The sequence below is a fragment of the Spermophilus citellus genome (assembly GCF_964194105.1).
Source record: "Spermophilus citellus genome assembly, chromosome: 10".
Lineage (NCBI taxonomy): Eukaryota > Metazoa > Chordata > Mammalia > Rodentia > Sciuridae > Spermophilus > Spermophilus citellus.
In genome coordinates this window covers 51182622-51199675 of record NC_138197.1, presented here as the reverse complement: position 1 = coordinate 51199675, position 17054 = coordinate 51182622, and positions in this window count along the sequence as shown.

The following is a 17054-nucleotide window of genomic DNA, read 5'->3' as shown; positions in this document are numbered from 1 at the left end:
AGGGAGGAAATCTAAAGGGAGAAGGTAAAGCTCCTACCTTCTGGATACTTCTGTTTGGAAGATCAGAATAATATCCATCGAATAATCAGAAAAACAATGTAAGATACAATTTAAAATTTGCATTAGCCCAGTAATAAAATTCTATTCACTTGATTTAGATAAAAATGTCATAAAGACCTGTCTCAGTTCCCTGTGCCATCTGGTAGTATCCTGAATCTAATTGGATCTTTTCTGGATGACCATTACTAATTAACATTAGCTTATTATGATTTTAAAATTATTTCCTCTCTCTTTTCCCTTTTTTGTCCTTCTTTGTGATGGTTAATTCTATGTTAGCCTAAATGGCTTACAGGTGCCCAGATATTACACTAAATAGTGTTTCGGGGTAAGTCTCTGAGGTGTTCCTGGATGAAATTAGCATTTGAATTGATGGACTGAGTAAAGAGGATTGCCCTCCCCAAGGTGGGTGGGCATCATGCAATCCATTGAGGGTCGGAGTACACTATAAGGCTAGAGAAAGGGAGGATTCCAGCTCCCTGCCTGACTGCTTGACTGGGACTTTGTCCTTCTGTCCTCAGACTGAGACTTTCACCATTAGCACTCCTCAGACTTTCAGACTTAGACTGTACTGTATACCAACAACTTTTCTCTCTCAAGATTGCTCATGGCAGATTGTGAGACTTCTTAGCATCCACGATCCAATTCCTTATTATGGATCTTTTTCTAGAGATATAGATATACCACATCCATCTTATATCATACTATGTAATGTTCTTTTTATTTATCATACTATCAATTATCATACTGCCGGGTTTCTGTTCTTGCGACTAAAAGGCTCAGGGGTCACTCTAGTTAAACTGGGCTAACTGGGCTGCACGAAATAACCACACAAGAGACACAAAGACCTTTTTCTTTGGGGTCGCTGTGACGGCTCCTCTGACCTTAAGGGTCTGCAGAAAGAGAGAGAGAGAGAGCACGTGCTGACCCTTTTTATTGAGGAGAAGCTATTCAAATGAGGCAAGGGGTCAGGTTTCAGGGGGCTGAGTCTATCTTCATGATGTCCACTGTCAGCAGGTTGACTGACACCTGGGTAGGCCACACCCAAGGGCACAGTAAGAGAAGGGGACACACACAAGGCACTTCCATGGAAGATTCTATCCTAAACAGGGCAAGGGGTTATATTACAAAGGAACAGGTAAGCATAGCTTCACCCATGGGGCTGTAGCAAGACACACCCATTTCTGTGACTGAGCGCCTCAGCACCCAGCTGAGGAGTGTAACTCCGTCACCCATAAGGTTGGCCTCCCACAATCATACTATTTAGCATTCTTTCTTTCTATCTATCTATCTATCTATCTATCTATCTATCTATCTATCTATCATCTACCTATCCATCCACCTTTCCATCTATCCTGTTGGCTCTGTTTTTCTGGAGAACTTTCACTAATACGTCCTCCAACACATTTCCAGTTCTCTTCCCTGAGTGTAGGATTGTCAGCTTGTTCCTTCTCTGAATGATCAGTGTATCCATTTTTACAAGATCTACTCTCCATTCCTTCATTTGTTGTCTCTGATCTGTTAATGAAATCTATAGAAGACATTTGTGTCTGGGTAGTTACTGTTTCTTGATCTCTTTTTCCCTTTGTGTAGATCCATATTTCCAAGTGGTATCATTTTCCTTCTGCCTGAAGAATTTCCATTAGCATTCCTTGTAGTATATGTCTCTGGTGATGAATTCTTTCAACTTTATTTCTCTATGGTTTTCAAAAGAAAATAATGATCTTCAAAATCATCCAGATGTGAGATTCATTTTTAAATGTATATGCCTTATTTTAAGGAACTGAGTTTGTATTTTGATCTTGTGTCTTTGACCAGTTAATCTACCACCATAGACCCAAGAAAGACATGGCTGAACACAGGTTTGAACCTTTTGCAGTGGGTTTTGCTTCATTTCCACTGGTCTTGATGAAAATATAAAGTCTTCCTTTTAATAATTATTGGAAGAATTATAAAATTAAACTGTAAGTCCAAACCACAAATCTGTAAACTGTAAGAGTTAGAAAGAATCCTAGAATTTTTTAGTAAGATCCCTCTCCTGTCTCCATGTGTGCAACTTTCTTATTTTACAGATGAGGAAGCAGAGGCAATTATGTAAGAACTACGTCTGTTTGCCACATGTACCTAACAGAATCCATCTCTTAGGTTCAAAAATCATGTTCCTTTGCATTTAGGTTATTTGTCTATACCAGGAAGTATACATTAGTAAATTTTGGCATAGGTCAGGAATGAAGAATAATAATCTGGGCAGAGGATAGAAAAGGAACACTATATTTTTAAATTTTAAAATGAGCACTATTATGGTTTAGATGTGAGATATACCCCAAAATTTCATGTGTGAGACAGTGTAAATAAATTTGTAGGCGAAATGATTGGGTTATGAGAGCCTTAACCCAATCAGTGAATTAGTCCTCTGATGGGGACTAACTATAAGCCGGTAGAGTGTGACTGGAGGAGTTGAGTCCCTGAAGATATGGCTTTGGGGTATATATTTTGTCCCTGGAGAGTAGAGCTCTCTCCCTCTCTGCTTCCTAGTGCCATGTTCCCAACTGTTTTCCTCTGCCACACCTCTCATCATGATATCCAGCCTCACCTCAAATCCTGAGGAATGGAGTCAGCCATCTATGAACTGAGACCTTTGAAATTGTGAGTCTCAAAATAAACTTATCCTTCTGGAAATATTTTTGTCAGGTATTTTGGTCACAGTGATGGTAAAGCTGACAGAAACAAGCACAACAACTATATCATTATCTTTCATGGAAGAGCTACATGTAATCACTATTCTGTGTTTAAGAGAATACGTTAATACTGCAAAGCCAAAAGCATGACCATTGGAAAGCACAGAACCCAAAGTAGAAAATAAAACAAATGCATAGCACTTAAAAAAAAGAGCAAGATATATTGACAGAGAAGGGTGACCAAGGGGTAAGAGAAAGGCGACTGATTTTCAGAGTTGGAAGGCATTTTAGTTATCACCATGGCCAGTCCCCTATTTACAGTAGATTATGCTAAAGCTCAGAGGGGGCTTCCTGAGGCCACACAGAAAGAGCAAAAGGCCAAAGCTAGAACCTGGTTTATTTTTCACTACAGCTCTTTTAGCTCTTTCACCTAGAGTGTTCCAGGTGTTTTATTCTTTTTTGTCATGGGGAAACAAATGAGAATATAGACTTGGGGTCATGATCCAGAACTTAGGAAAACAAGAAGGTAATTATATGCCAAAGCTATCTTCAATAGATTAAAATCAATGTGTGAATATCCATATCAGTACTCCCTTCCTGCCAGTCTGAAAGTCTCCCAAGTACCAGGGTTTGTCGGTGTAAATAGAAGTTTTCTCAGTGAACTTTAGTAGCATGAATACAAATCCTGAACTTCAAGCAGGTGGGAACTTGTGGGCTAATTTCAGGTAATACGTAGTAGCACAAGATCAAGGGCTGATTCTATACAGACGGACGGAGCCTAATTTCAGGGAGCTGTGGATAAAATGGAGCCAAAATAGAGTCCTCCTGCAGAGGGCATAGGATGACCAGGCAGTGACAGCGCTGCTGCCGAGCAGGGGGAGATCCAGGGCGGGGAGCCCCTCTCCATCCCTCTCTGTGGGAGAAATGCAGAAAGCCAGTGGCAGCTGGAGAAGGAAGACAGGGTGTCAGGCTTTAATTGTGTCCTCCTGGTGGGCAGACTTCCCAGGTCTACACACATTGTCTGTGCTGCAGTGCTATTTGGAGAATACTAGGCTTTTTCTAAATCAAACAAATGGTTGACAGAGGTTGAGGAAAGCCTACTGGGACTTCGTTTTTCTCTGGAACAAAGAAGTAATAGAATCATTAAAAATGACTTTGAGCCATCCAATTTGAGAATTTACTTTGATGACATTATGAGGTAAAGAAAGAGAGCTAACCTGATTTCCATTTGGGCCAGAATGTGTTCATTCTATTTATCTTAAATTAGAGATATTAAGCCTAATGGACTTTTGAAGAAAGAAAGAAGAGGGAGCTATGGGCGTAGAAGAGGGAGGGAGGGAGGTAGCTATGGCAGATGGGGTGAACACTTAGAGGAACGTAGCTCCAGGCAAGAGAAGGGAAGTTGAAGCAGAGGACTCCTGGGCTTTGGAAATGGACCTGGAGCTCGGAATGGATGGATTGAGGGCTGACTTCAGATTCTATCACCCAAGTATCTTGGCAAGAGAAGGGATTGCTACATTAGGAATGGGAGGTGATCCTGGATTGGGTCCATTAAGAAATAGAAATACTATCCATCTCCAATTTGAATGTTTTGTATGAGAGTCCGTGATATACATGAAGGTGGAGGAGAGGAAAGTCAGACCTTTGAACACAGCAGCACCCTGTGCTCCCTCTGGCAAGGCCACGAGCCAGATGTTAAGACTGTACACATTCTAACCCAGGAAGTGGGGCCTGGGTGAGGAGGTGTGGAGTGCAAACTCACAATGCACAAAGCATTGGCAAACAACAGCAGAAGGGCAAGGTGGAAGGGACCAGGTCACGGCAATGTGTCATTGTCTCTTGCCTGCCACCTTGAGCACCAGTGCTAGTGCCAAGGGGCTGAAGCCTAGGAGAGAGAAGAGAAGGCCACTGGGAATGGAGGATGGGCAGGCTGTGGAGCCAGTGAAAAGAGGCTGTCATTTCAGTTGTTAGTGACTTGGGCAGGGAGTCTTTGTCTTCTCCTTTGCCAGATGGGATCCATTCACTCATCTTTTCATTCAATTCATGTTTGTCAAAGGCATGTTATCCACCAGGGCCTGGAATACAGGGATGAACAAAACAGACGAAATCCTTGTCCTTGTGCAATAGCAGAATAGTGAAGCTGATGTTCAATGACCAGACAAATCACTGTACAGGTATGATAACCGAGTCACAGAAAACAAAGGATGCTATTGCCACGTAACAGGTGAACCTAATGTGGGGTTGGGGGGAAGGAGGGGAGGATGTTAAGTAATGTTTCTGTGAGCTAAAGCCAGTAGGGATTAAGAATTGGAGGCATAGAGGCATCTTGTTGCCAGATCAGTCTTTAAGAGCCATAGGCAGACACCTGGACCAGGCACTCTGCCGTGCAATGCCAGAGCCCTAAGCCAGAGGAGGCTCTGTCCAGTCACCCTGAGTGGATCCCCTTGTTAGATGAAGAAAGGTGATTGACCTTTCTTCAGCCATATTACCTCTTAGTTCTCTGATTCCCTTGCTGCCATATTGTAGACAATGATCAGAGAAAAACTTTTAAGAGTCTCAATTCAATAATTGACTGATAAATTTCAGTGCTACCACATTTGTGATTTCTGTTCTTCATCTTTAAGATCTTTGAAATATTTACATTTATCATCTTTGTTACATATCATAGAATCATGTGGTGCTGTAGCTGGAAAAGACTTAGAAAGAAATCGGTTCACCTTAGCTCTTCATTTAACAAAAGTGGAAACTGAGGCCCAGAGAGAATGAGTAACTTGTCTAGTGTTATATGGCTTTTAGGAAAGAGTGAAAACTTGGGTCTCCACACACTCCTTTATACTTTTTACTCTCCATTTCTTTTCTCTTAAAAATATCAGGCAGCCAGTCATAGTGGCACACACCTGTAATCTCAGTGGCTTGGGAGTCTGAAGCAGGAGGATTGTGAGTTTGAAGCCAGCCTCAGCAATGGCGAGGCCCTAAGCAACTCAGTGAGACCTTGTCTCTAAATAGAATATAAAATAGGGCTGAGGATGTGGCTCAGTGGTCAAGTGCCCCTGAGTTCGATTCCTGGTACAAAAAAAACCCAAAAAGTATCAGATACTTAGAAAATGGGGAATTTAAACAAAGTTAACCTATTAAAACCATTTCCACAATGATCCATCAGAAATGGCTCACATCAGGCCAGATTTATGATAACAAAATTAAACAGGCATAAATTCTCCACAGCACTCGGAGTTAAAGAAAGAAATATCACATTTATTCTCTTTCTTAATTAAACACATCATCAGTTAATTTGGGGGCACTTCCCCTTCTTTCCCCACCTCCCATCTTTGGATGGCACAAGAATCCCTGGGTCATAGTGATTCAGAGAAAAAGTGGGCCCTGATTCCCAGCCTCTGTGGTGGAAGAAGCATTCAGAGGTAGCAGACTGAGCCAGCAGCTAGCTCTGCTTCCTCCTCCTGAGCGCCCATGTGTGCACATGGGCACACACACACAGGCACATATCCCATACACACTCTAGCGTGAGAAAGTGCCCCCAGGCTGCCTGGGTGCTTCAGGAGCACTGTGCATGCACATGGCTCTGCAGCTCACACCTCCATCCCTCTGTGTCTTGGGCAATCTCCAGGTGTGTGTGACTTCCCTCTTCAACCCTCACTCCCCAGATCCCATCTAGCTCATTCACTGTGTTGGCTTATTATCTTTAAACCATAAATATCGTCTACAGGACAGTCTACTCCAGTCTCAAAATTCCCTTCTTTTGCCCTAAATTGCTAAAAGGCAGGAAGAGCTCAGGTGTTTTATTCCGTCATGATCTCTGCTTTCTGGGAATGGGGGCTGGAGAGCATGTGAATAAAATTCTCTCTCTAAAAAAAAAAAAAATCTGGAGTTGCTAAAAACAAAAGAAATATTTTTAAAAAGATATTTGTTAAATTTGTGTTTTTGACATCTTATCACCTAAGTACAAGGATCATAGTATCCTATTTACCTGTGGTTAGACAGTGACTGCTATGGTCTGTAAGCATTTCTGCACAATCCACATGCTAAAATCCTAACCCCAAGGAGATGGCATTCTGAAGTGGGGTCTTTTGTGAAGTTGGCCCCCATGAATGGAATTAGTGCCTTTTAAAAGAGGCTCAAGGCTTACTGTGATGGACTGATGGTTTGAACAATTAAAAAAAAAAAAAAGAAAGAGGCCCAAGGGAACTTGTTTTGTTCACCATGTGAAGACATAGCAAGAAGGCAACATTGATGAGCAATGGGCCCCAGACACCAAACCTGCTGAGACCATCTTGGGCTCCTCAGCCTCCAGAACTGTGAGAAACAACTATTTGTTGTTTATGGTGTTTTGTTACCACAGGCCTTATGATACGAACGGTTCTCTCAGTGCTTTTTAGTTTCTCCTTCTACATGGTCTCTCTCTCCAGCCTCTTCAGTCTGTTGGCCTCATCAAGGTAGATGCTCCCCCCAGCTCCTGACCTTGGCGCTCTACACCAGCTCTACACCAGCTAACTTGAATGTGCCTATGATTGGCATGAGGGCCTCTTTTAAAAGGTACTCACTAGATTAGGAATTCTAACTCAGTAAGTGGGGCCTTATATTCTTGTCGGGAACCAAGAATCAATCATTGCTTTGAACTCCAGAGCCCTGGACAGTGAGACACTGTTTTGGGGAATCTTTTTGTGGGAGGGTTCCAGAGGACCGCCCATTTGCAGGTGGCCATTGTTAATAGAGTAGATTCCATGCCTGGCATGGGATTTATGAGCTCAATAGCTTTGGGTTCAAACACCAGCTGCCCAGAGGTAGAAGAAACATAGGTGCATCATAGCCTTGAGGCACCAGCTGCCAGGAGCTAGAGAAGGTATTGCAGAGGCTGATAAGACCCAATTAGTCTGTTCCTGCTTACAACCTCGGGTTGTTTACCTTGGAGAAGTTTTCTCACAATAAATCTTTTGATGTTAAAACCTATATAATAAACATGCAGAGCTCTGCTCTTTGTTCAGCTAGATCCCATTAGAGCTAGCTCACCCACTGGCCCCACTTTTACCTATTTTCGTGTATTTTGTTTTTATTTCTTATTCTCCCTATATTTTCAATCTGCTCATCACCTGCGCCTGGAGAACTATTTTTTGCTGCGTGGATTGCAGCATAGATTCTATATTTATATCAGGTCCCCAGGTGTCACGAAGATGTTGGTTCCCTCTCAGTAGAGTAACAAATGTTTATACTTCTCCCAGAGAAAGTTTATATCATTTAAAAATATATTTATGTGTATGTACTTGGAGGGTGCACCTGCATTTTATGAACGTTGCAGCACCATTGTTTGGTGCATACAAATTGATAATTGTTATGTCTTGATGGTGGATGGTTCCTTTTAACAGTATATAGTGTCCTTCTTTATCCCTTTTGATTAACTTAGGTTTGAAGTTGATTTTATTTGATATGAGTATGGCCACTCCTGCTTGCTTCCGAGGGCCATGTGAGTGATATGATTTTTCCCAACCTTTCACCTTCAGCCTGTGTATGTCTTTTCCTATCATATGAGTCTCCTGAAGGCGGCATATTGTTGGATTTGTTTTTTTGATCCAGGTTACTAGCCTATGTCTCTTGATTGGTGAGTTTAGGCCATTAACATTTAAGGTTACAATTGAAATATGGTTTGTACTTCCAGTCATGTTTATTTATTTATTTATTTTAGTTTGGCTACTTTTTCCTCTTTGGTTATTTTTTTCCCCCTTTACTGAGATACCTCCCACTGTTTGGGCGCTATTTTTCAATTCCTCTTCTTGTAGTATTTTGCTCAAAATGCTTTGCAGTGCTGGTTTTCTGGCTGCGAATTCTTTTAGCTTTTGTTTATCGTGAAATATTTTAATTTCATTGTCAAATCTGAAGTTTAATTTTGCTGGATACAGTATTCTTGGTTGGAATCCATTATTTTTCAGCGTTTGAAATACGTTGTTCCAGGATCTTCTCGCTTTCAAAGTCTGTGATGAAAAATCAGTCATTAACCTAATTGGTTTACCCCTGAATGTAATCTGCCTCCTTTCTCTCGTAGCTTTTAATATTCTCTCCTTGTTCTGTATGTTAGCTATCTTCATAATTATATGTCTTTGTGTTGGTCTATTACGGTTTTGGATATTTGGGGTCCTGTAGGCTTCCAGGATTTGGCAATCCATTCCATCTTTCATCTCTGAAAAGTTTTCTAGGATTATTTCATTTAATAGGTTGTCCATTCCTTTGGTTTGAACCTCTGTGCCTTCTTCTATTCCAATGACTCTTCAATTTGGTTTTTTTATGAGATCCCATATCTCTTGGATAGATTGCTCGTGAGATTTAAGCATCTTTTCTGTATTGACTATATTCTTTTCAAGTTGATAAACTTTGTCTTCATTATCTGATGTTCTGACTTCTACTTGATCTAGTCTATTTGTAATATTCTTGTTAGAGTTTTTAATCTGGTTTATGGTTTCCTGCATTTCTAGGATTACTGTTTGGTTTTTTTTTTAAATCTCTATCTCCTGGTAAAGCTTGTTCTTTGCAGTTTGAATTTGTTTGTTTAATTCGTTTTCAAAATATACTTTCATTGCTTGGACTTGCTGTCTCATATCTTCTCTAATATTCCGTTCCATCTGAGTTAGGTATGCCTTGATTTCTTTCCGTGTTCATGTTTCTGATGCTTCTAGGTCCTCCTGTAGATTTAAGTTGTCCTGCGTTGTTTGTAGTCCTTTTTTCCCTTGTTTTTTCATGTTGTTCACGTTACTTTCCAGCTCTGTTTGACTGCTTTGTAACTGCTTTCTCCTATACATTTGTTTTGGCTTTGTATATCTCTGTTGTCTCTCCTTTGTGGTGGGAGATTATGCCTAGAAATGTTGGGCTTTATTGTACTTTAAAGCTGATTCATTCAATTCATAAAAGGCTTCCGGGTTCTGCTGAGGGCCACTGCCAAGTAGATATGACGCATCGATATTTCCTTGCCAGCGTACCCCATGTTAAATGGACTTGCCTTGGAAATTTGCTGTGACCTTGCATGTGTGTTTGAGAAAGGTGACCCTGCTCAATGACCAGGGTGGATCCAGGATTAGGGTGTATCCTGCAGTTTGAGGAAGTATCCCGTTCCTTGGGTTAAGGGCGTTCCCAGTTTAAGACCTTGGGTTTTAGGGAAGTTCGATGTTGAGGATTATTGCTGCTGGAAATAGGGTGTTCCTGCTACCTGAGCTCCCTTTGAGTTCTCGTGAGATTCAGAGAGTATTTTTGGGAAGAAAGCCTCGTGGAGTAGGTGAATTGGGCGGAGGAGAACTGGGATTGCCCCAGAGCGTGTGTGGAGGCCGGTGTGAGTTCAGGAATAAAGATGGCTGTTTGAATCTACAAAGCTGTGGTGGCTCGTGATTCTGTGCCAAGCCGAGACTTTGGCAGGGTTCTGTATGCATATAGTGATTTGTTGTTTGTTCTTAGGACTTTATGTTTAGGTTAGGTGCTATGATGGTATGAGGGTTAGTATGTCTTGGCTACTTTAGAAGATTGCTCTACTGAAGGTGGATACTAACAGGCAATTGGATCAGGGTGTTGGTAGTAGCTAGGTATTTAGGAGCCCTATAGACAGACTCGAGACATTCACCTGTTTTCATTTAGACAATTACACGTAATGGAAGACGTAATGCTTGGGATGAAAGTTGGGGGGTAGGGGAATGAAGGTGCTCTTAAAAAGAAAGAAGGAGAGAGAGATAGATTAGAGGAGAATGAAAAGAACAATAAAACTTGAAATGGGAAAGAAAGAAAGAAGGAAAAGGGGAGAAAGGAACAGAGAGAGAAGAAGAAAAGAAAAAAAAATTGAAGTCTTAGAGATCCATTATCTTCTCTTCCAGTAGGCGGAGCTGTGCCCTCCGAGCGGAGCGTATGCCCTCTACCTGCCGATTGCAATCCCTGTAAGGTGTCTCCTGGGAGTCTCTCAGACTTGTCAGTCCAGAGCCGTTTCACTTCTCCAGCCCTTCCCCCCCTTCCTCCTGTCAGCCAGCCAGCCAGGTCCTGTTCACCAGAAGCGGTTCCCCAGAGATCTAGTTACACTTACAGCCCCACCGCGTGTCCCATTTAAGCCCCAGTGCTGTGGTAAACTGGCGGCTAAGACCTTGGGAGTCACCGCTGGTGATATGGGGGGTTGGGGGTCAGGGATCCCCTCTGCTTCCCTACAGACACGACCCCTGAGAGATCCCTGAAGTTTCCTGGCTGCTTGTATCTGGATGGGGAGGGAGTCACACACCTGCTAAAGTGGATTCTGCTGGGAAGGAATTCCATTGGCCAAACTCTGATGACGTAACCTCTCTGCTATGGCGGGCCCCAGGCTCCTTGCAGGAGTGTCCGAAGGGAGGGGTGGGACTGGTCCGTCCCTGGTTGGCCTCAGCTCCCGGCTCGCTATTTCATGAAGGCTTGGCTAAAGACCTCTTCCTGCCAAGCTGCATCTCGGAGGCTAGCGGGACCCAATCGCGTTGGCTGCGGGCGCACGGGCCATGGCGCGCGGACTGGGGGTGGCGGATCTGGACCTCTGCGTCTCGTGGCGGGGATTCGCTTGTCTGGGGCAAACTGTCACTTCAAAAAATCCTAGTAGCTCCCGGCCAGTCTCTCTTCAGTGGAATTTTGCTAGGAGATTCTCCGTTGGTAGAATCTAAGCGTTATCTATGCGTCTTTATGACCCCATCACTGAGGGGGTATTGAAAGCGCTGCCTCTCCGTCTGCTGCCATGTTGGATCCCCCTGCACCTGCATTTTAAATGACTGTCTCTGTAGATATTTTCTATATGTCCATCTTCATCTTTGTTTCCTCAACAACTTTCAGACTAACACCATCAAATGCTTTCGCTTATTGCAGTATACATCTTACCATCTGCTCAGCAAGACATGTGCCATGTTTTACTCACCATCTTCTAAGTATCTTCCTTCTTGATAGCTCCCGCATCCATTAGAGCTGTCACAAAGTAGTAGAATTTCACTGCCATTACCCATTCTTCAGGGTTGGTGAGGACAGAGGAGATGATCTCATGCAGCACCCTCCCTTGACAGATAAGCTGAAAACTAGAGGAACTAAGTGGCTTTCTCAAGTTATATAGTGAGAAGGTGGCACAGTGGGATTCCAACCAGGTTTTGCCAAAGATTTTCTAGTGGAACAGGTCTCACCTTTCTAACTTCTTTGCTTAGAAATCATGGGATGAACTGTAACTACTCTCCTTTGATTCCTGTGTACAGCCAGACCTAGGACTTTATTGATATTCTCCCTGAAAAGCATCTCTGGAGTTGTGTTTAGCAATTTCCATTTCTCTGTCCCTGTTGGTTCCTGCCTCTCCACTCTTGAGTTACTATTAGAATTACCTCATCTCCACTCTTTGTATTCCCACTTCTTTTTTTTTGCAGGGGGTGGTACTGGGGATTGAACTCAGGGCACTGGACCACTGATCCACATCCCCAGCCCCATTTTTAAATATTTTATTTAGAGACAGGGTCTCACTGAGTTGTTTAGCACCTTGCTTTTTCTGAGGCTGGCTTTGAATTCGAGATTCTCCTGCCTCAGCCTCCCGAGCCGTTGGGATTATAGGCATGTGCCACTGTGCCTGGCCCCTACTTTTTTACTAGAGTTCCTATGCAGAACTCCAGTATCTTTTCTAAGATAGATTACTATAAGGGGTGATGGATATGTTAGTTGACTCTAGTAATCACTTCACCATGTATATGTGTATCAGGATAAGCACATCATAACACGTTTAAAACCTTAAATGTATACAATAAATTTGCTACAAAAAGTGGGAAAAGTATTTGATATATTATTTGTAGAATCTTAAATGGTTGTATGATGTATCTGTCTGTATTTAAATGTGCACAGTGTAGAAGCATTGAAAGTACAGAAGAATGTCCAGGCACATGCCTATAATCCCAGTGGCTCCCAAGACTGAGACAGGAGGATAATGAATTCAAAGCCAGCCTCAGCAAAAGCAATGCACTAAGCAACTCAGTGAGAGCCTGTCTCTAAATAAAACACAAAATAGAACTGGGGATGTAGCTCAGTAGTTGAGTGCCCCTGAGTTCAATCTCTCTCTGGTACCAAAAACAAACAAACAAAAAACACAAAAATAAATCCTGGGTCAGGACTGGGAATAAGACATATCAGACATAATTTCTTCTAAAAACATTAATATAGATATTCTTTTTCAGAAAATAGTTAATCTCATTCAAAAACACCCAGAATAATATTTGACCAAGTATCTGAGAATCCTGTGGCCCAGACAAGTTAACACATAAAATTCACCATCATAGAATACATATGTAGATATATTACATTCATAGTATTTAGATTACAATACATATGATAAAAAACAAATGAAAGTCTTTCTTGTTATCAAATACCATTGTGTCCACATTCTGCAGCATGAATCTCAAATAAACCACTAGAATTGTTATATTGCTAATGCTACTTGATAATATCCCTCTTACCAAGAGCCCCAGTAAACTTAAAAGATTTAGAGAAAACATAGAGGATCAACCCTTTACAGGGTCCTCTCCAAGCAAATCTACATGGAGGACTTCCCTCTGCAATGTGGTGAATGGAGCTTCAAATGAAAGTCTGGGCAGTTCTTGATAATTCATGTTATAGGAACCAGTTTGTTTATTTTTTACCATAGTAATATATGATAGTGGCTTGTTGCCTTGACAGTTTGTTCTTTTAAATTCTTTTTATTGTTCATATTTAACATGATGTTATATCACATGATGTTTTGATATACATAGTGAAATGATTACTTACAAGTAAACAAATTAACATATGCATCACCTTACACATGTACCTCTTTTTTTGTCTGTGTAGTAAAGTCACCTAAAATCTACTTATGCAATATTATTAACTGTCATCCTCCTGTAGTACATTAGACCTCTAGAGTTATTCTTCCTACCTAACTGCAAGTTTGTACCCTTTGACTCACATCTTTCCCCTTTACTCTCCCTTCCTGCTTAACCATTGTTCTGTTTCTATGTATTTGGTGTGCTTGTTTTAGATTTCATATATAAATGAGATCATGAAGTACTTTTTTCCCATGTCTGGCTTATTTTTCACTTAGCATGATGTTCTCTAACTTCATTCATGTTTTTGCAAGTGACTTTATTTCCTTTCTTAAAGGTTGAATTATATTTCATCCATATCTATGATGTACATATTATAGTTACATAAGTTCTTTATACATTCACGCACTAATGGGCTCTTGGATTGAGTCTTTGTCTTGGCTATTGTAAATAATACTGCAAAATGCTGCAGTGAGCACGGGAGGGTAGATATCTCTTTGAAGGGATGATTTCATTTTGGGGGAATATAAACCCAGTTCAGGAATTGCTGGGTCATATGGTTGTTTTATAAAAAAAAAGTATTTTAAGGCACTTCTCTACCATTTTTCATACCAGCTGTACCAATTTACACTCCCATCAACAGTGTGCAGGGGTTGCCTTTTCTCCGCTTTATAACCAACATATCTCTTATCAAGAACAGCAGGTAAGGCAGGTGTGAGGTGGAATCACTGAGGATTTAACTTGTTTTGTTGATTACTGATGTTGAATATATCCTCATACATGTGTTGGCCATCTTAGTGTCTTCTTTGGAGAAGTGTCTATACAATTTCTTTGCCCACTTGTTAATTGGAATATTTGGTTTTTGGTAGTAAGTCACTTACATAGTCCAGCATCACTCTGTTTTCAGATGTGTGGTTTGTGAGTGTTTTCTCCGAATCTACAGTCTGCCCTTTCATTCTGATGATGTTGCCTTTGCTGGTAGCTTTCCCCACTTGTGTATTGTTCCCTCTGTTGCCTGAGCTTTCAGAGTGATAGCCAGTCTTGCTGTTCCTGCTTATAAGAGTGCCTGGTGATCTCTAGATAGCACAGGAGAACATGACAACAAAGAGCTAAGAACTTCACCTCAATTTTATATGGTTTGGATCTGTGTCCTTTGTTTTTCTTTCCTGAGGGCCACCTGTAAATATTCATTTAATGTCACAAAAGAGTACCTGACAGTGGTTTGCTTTTATTTATCAGTTTGAATTTAAAAGTATATATTTACAGGTTATAAAGCCATTAATTTTGGAGGGGCTAGATAGTAAAATAAAGCCTGTCTATATCTAAAGTTTCATACCTTAACCACTATTATGGAAAGTAGAGTAGACCAAGTTTGAGTTTAGTCGCAGAAGGACATTTTACCTGTGAATTTACTTTTAATTTGGGAAGGCTTGAGGGTAATTCAGATTTGCAACATTTGTTTGATATCATTAAAATAACTTCTTTCCAGACTCTTTGAGATTTGAGAAGACTAAGTAACTGGTCCAAGGAGGTTACAGCTCCTGGCCAGGAAGGGCCTATACGTTCTGAGCCGGTTGCTTAGAAACAGAGTTGTCTGTGCAGGCTTCCTGGACACTTGAGCTTGATGTGGGGCCCATGGCCACAGACCTCCCCTCATTGCAGCATGGCCTGTGAGTAAATCTTTACACCAGTGTCATCTTTCAAGAAAGGCCTTCTCATGCCTCCTCTGGAAAACTGCAGTCCTTCCCCCAACTGTGACTTTTCCTATTTCTCTTTAATGCTTTATTTTTTCCTCTTTAGCTCTTTTCTCACTGGTATGGTGTGCGTGTTTTCCATGGGCAGCATCTGTCTTCCTCACTAGATTACAAGTTCCATGTGGGCAAACATTTGGGGTTTTTTCCACAGTAGAATCTCTGGTGTGAATTTCTTAAGTACTGGAGAGTGGGAACCTTTCTGCTCTTCAAGAGCCTCGCCCACTTCAGGGGACCCTTCCCTGTTTTCTCTAGCTACTGACCTCCGTGTATGTCCTTCTGTAGAGCTCTGCCCTCAACAAAAATCAACCTCATTTTGACCTAACATTAAAGTTCATATCTCTTCCTTCTGGAACTTACTACTTTAGAGATAAATATTTTCATAAAGTAAAATTCTGCACATGCATCCTGAAATTCAGCTACACTCATTCAATTAGGGAAGCTTTTCCTGAGCAGAAAATGGGTAAAAGACAGGATTTTAGTCAACTGCCAGTTCAGTGATTCTAAGTTGAGGCTCCCCAAACACCATCTAACCCAACTGACAAACCCATCCAATTTAGGTTTTAGGAGTTACAACATCCTGTAACAATGAATCAAGTAAATCCTCCATGCTGACTCAGTCCAGTCACAGATGGAGTTTGTCGTCAGTCCTGGTTGTAATGTTCAAGAGTAATCTAAAGTATGTTAGAAGAGAGGGAACTGTTTGAAAGAACCTAGAATATTTATCCAAGGAAAGAGGAAAAATCAGGGACATAGAGATGTCTTCAAATATCTGAAATTCTAATGCATTAGTGAGAAATTGTTTCTCCTGCATGGTCTTAATGAAAATTTACATGACAAATGAATTTTTTTCTTTAACATCTGATTCTAATGTTATTTATGACAGTAGAATGCATTACAATTCATATTACACATATAGGGCACAATTTTTCATATCTCTGGTTGTATATATAGTCACACCATTTGTGTCTTCATACGTGTGCTTAGGGTAACGATGTCCATCTCATTCCACCATCTTTTTTACCCTCATGCCCCGTCTCTTCCCCTCCCACCCCTTTGCCCTATCTAGAGTTTGTCTATTCCTCCCACGCTCCCCCACCCCATTATGATTCAGCCCCGACAAGGGAATCTATTTTAGCTCAATAAAAGGGAGACCTTTTTTCATTTTATGGAGGTAAGCCTGGATGGTGCGGTCCTTAAGGGTGCAGGTGGAGGTTAGCATTGGTGACACGATGTAGAAGTGGCTCATGACTGCATACAATGATTGCCACAGTTGTCACAAGAAACCTTCCCCGTGGCTGCATTGCTCCTGAGGTACATTCTGCACCCCTCCTTGCTCTACCCATCCTCTCTTTGTGGTGTTTGTTGCTCACTGTGTTCTTTGCTTAGTATCTAGGATTTTCTTTATGCTTAAAATATTTTGTTAGTAAGTATTCCAATTTTATTTGATTTTCATATTTCCATCAGTTGCAGGAAGTTTGTAAACATTGACTTTGCATAGATGAGTTTGTATTGTTCACCTTCTTTATGTCCCTTCATTCTGGTCTGTGTCAGATCCTTCTATCACCTTGAACACATCCACATGGCAGATGGATGGAAGCAGTAGATATAGAACACACAGTCAAGTTTAATGCTGGGAAAGCAATATCCCAATATACTGAATGAAGACTTGGGCAATGGAATATTATAAGAAGAAGGGCATTCCTCCACACCCTGCCATTCTCACAAGGAATACTGCAGGGGCTCTCTGCAGGGAGCAA